The sequence below is a fragment of the Sinocyclocheilus anshuiensis genome, unplaced genomic scaffold (genome assembly GCF_001515605.1).
Source record: "Sinocyclocheilus anshuiensis isolate Anshui unplaced genomic scaffold, SAMN03320099.WGS_v1.1 scaffold1452, whole genome shotgun sequence".
Lineage (NCBI taxonomy): Eukaryota > Metazoa > Chordata > Actinopteri > Cypriniformes > Cyprinidae > Sinocyclocheilus > Sinocyclocheilus anshuiensis.
The window spans coordinates 346,728-350,061 of NW_015544231.1; positions in this window are offsets into that span (position 1 = coordinate 346,728).

Consider the following 3,334-nt stretch of genomic DNA (forward strand, 5'->3'; position numbering starts at 1 on the left):
CAACCAGGACTCTTCCTAGAGCTGGCCAAACTGAGCAATTGATGGAGAAGAGCTTTGGTTAGAGTGGTGACCAAGAAGCTGATGGTCACTCTAGTTGAGCTCCATGATCATATATGCAGATGGGAGAAATCTACAGAAGGGCAAACACACTGCAACCCTCCACCGTTCTGGACTTTATGGCAGTGTAGCCAAACTCAATCCTCTCCTCAGTGTAGACACACAAAACCCACTTGAAAAAAACAACAACAAAAAAAAACAAGCACCTATAGGACCCTCAGACTGTGAGAAATAATATTCTCTGGTCTGATGAATCTCAATTCTAAGCATCATGTTTGAAGGAAACCAGCTCCACTCATCAGCTGCAGAGTAGCATCCCAAAAGTAAAGTGTGCTGGTAGCAGCCTCATGCTGTGGGGCTGTTTTTCAGCGGCAGGGTCTGAGATTCGTCAGAGTATAAGACAAGCTCAATGCACCAAAATATTGAGATAGCCTTAATGAAAACCCAGTCCAGAGCATTCAGAACCTCAGACTGGGCAGAATGTTCACCTTCCAGCAGGACAATGACCCTAAGCACACAGCACGAGTGGCATATAGATAACTCTGTGAATGTCCTTGAGTGGCCCAGCTAGAGCCTGAGCTTGAACCCAATCAAATATTTCTGGAGAAACCTGAAAATGTGCATCTGCCCCCATCCAACCTGACAGAGCCTGAGAGGTGAAGAGGTGAGGAGAAGAATGGCAGATAATTTTCAAATGCTATTGAGCAAATCTTGTCGCATCAAACAAAAAAGACTTGAGGCTGTAAAGGTGCTTCAGCTAAATATTTAGTTAAAGGTGGGGTAAGCGATTTTTCAAAAACGCTTTAGAAAACTGATTCGGGCCAAGTAGCAAAACAAACTTGTAGCCAATCAGCAGTAAGGGGCGTGTCTACTCATGATGTGGAGCGAGAGTTCAGTGTAGAGGTCTGACCACGGGACCCGACCGAATTTTTTGCGCCACGGGATTAAATTCCCGAAAAAAACGTGGTGGCAGCCAGTAACTCTGGTGCAATTTGAACGGGAGCAGGCGGTCTAACAATATCCCATTCCCGACGTCCATTTAGAACAGCATATCTGCGCTTTATTCTTATTGACCATCGGTACAGCTTGCGCTCAGGACTGTTATGCATGCATGCTTTAAACGTCATGCGTTTTATTTGCGTGGTCTGTGCGCAGCATGTGCATAACGATGCTCAGAGCAGGCTGTACCTGTGGTAAATATACGGCCCTCAGACAGAACAGGCAGGTTGTCGATGAGTGAGAGAGCAGAATAAGGATGAAGCAAAGTGTGGATGCGCTGTCCTTGAAGGTGTCGGGATTATGGACTATTCTGTGTGTGTTTTTGCCCCTGTGACCCAGTTTCTTCCTCATGTTAATTGTGTTCATATGATTCCAGGTGTGTCTCGTTCCTCCCCAATTATCCTGCCTTTAAAAGCCCTAGTCCTTTCAGTTCTTGTTTGTCGGGTCTACTTGTTGAATGTCCTCCTTGTTCTCGGTTTTCCTGTGGATTATTAAAGACTGTGTTATTCAAGTACTCCTCGTTTCCTCGTTCCTTGCTCCCCAAGTGAATTGTGACAGAAGGACGTTCAACTCGGTTTTGCTTATATTTTGCTTAGCCTATAATTTTAAATGAAAGATGTCGTATTTATTTATTTTTCTCTGCGACACTTTTCCTACTGTGTTAACAGAAAAATGTCAAACGAATTTAGTATTTTGACAAGACGAATAAAAATAGCTAATAGGCTATTTTTGTACAACCTACATTTATTTTTTTCTCTCTCTCTGCGACACTTTTTCCCTATTGTGTTGTCAATGTTAAATGAATTGTATCCTGACAAGACGAATAAAAATAAGAAATACAATTTTTGTAAATTTTTATTTTCTCTGAGACTTTTTTTCCTACTGTGTTGCATAAGATATTAAACAAATTTTGTGTCTTAAGATAATTCATATAAATTAAAGTCAAAGTCAATAAATTCAAGACTCTTGACAAGACGAATAAAATAACATACAATTTTGTGCAGACTACACTTTTATTTGTCAGCCTAGCTCTCTTTCTTTCAGTAGCGTAAATTTAAATGTGAGATTCTGTAAACGAGATCAAAATTTAGCAGGAACAATCGGGGCGGGAAGAAAATTATTCTAAGCGGACAGCGGGTGAACAAAGAGTGAATATATAGCGGGGGCGGGTGGGAGCGGGACAAAAAAAACAGTCCCGCGCAGCCCTCTACTGCTGTGCGCGGACAGCGGGTGAACAAAGAGTGAATATATAGCGGGAGCGGGTGGGTGCGGAATAGAACCTTGCGGGAGTGGGACTAAAAAAACAGTCCCGCGCAGACCTCTAGTTCAGTGCACAGGACGGACATTAGCCGAGCCGAGCGACAGAAAGGTAAACCCCTTTCACTCTGCACGTTGGTCCCGGAAAATTGCCGGAGTGCCTTCTGTGTGAGCGCAAACACGTCCCGGGATTGATTCCAGGATCGATCCCGGGTTGGAGACCTAGTAACATTGCCGTGTTCAGTCCCGGAACGAGCTCTTTGTGAACAAAAGCCAGAACCAATGCCGTAAAGTGTGTGTCGTAGTGATGACGCACGTTATCGTGCGACTCTTTTACCGGGTGTTTTGAAGGCAGATCAACGTTCGCGATGAAAAAATATGTGCAAGCTGTAATGAAGCAGAGATCAGGGAGCTCCTTACTATCCGCGCTGAAGCTGAGATCGCCAGCCAGCTTAACTGAAACAGAACGCGTCACATTACACGTCACATCGTAATGTCACGTGTCTTTACGGGATGTGTGTGAACGCACACAGTTTCCGGAAAATCACTGGCAGTGTGAATGAACCACAATCAAACGATCCTGGGACAAATTACGGGACACATTATCCGTGTATTTTCCGGAATTTCTGTGTGAAAGAGGCTATAGAGATGGCGAATAAAAAACAAAAGAGGAAAACGTCTGCGGAACAAAAGAAGGCTTAAGGCAATAACGCAAGAAGTGGGACCCGTGTAAATATCGGATCAGCTTTCCAGCGCTGGAGAGAACTCAAGGAGCGGAAGGCCTGCGATCGGACACCGAGGTTGCTTTGTTTCTTCTCGATAGGTGAGTAACACCGTGTCTGCGCCGCAACAGCTAAAGTCTGTCTAATACACTGGACGCGACAAAGCGACCGTTGAAAATCATTTGAAATTTGTGTCAATACGTCATAAATAGAACGCAGCAGCAGTTTTCTGTCAGGGATTTGTAGTGTCGTGGCGCATCCAGTGTAGACCATAGATATGTATATATATATATATATAT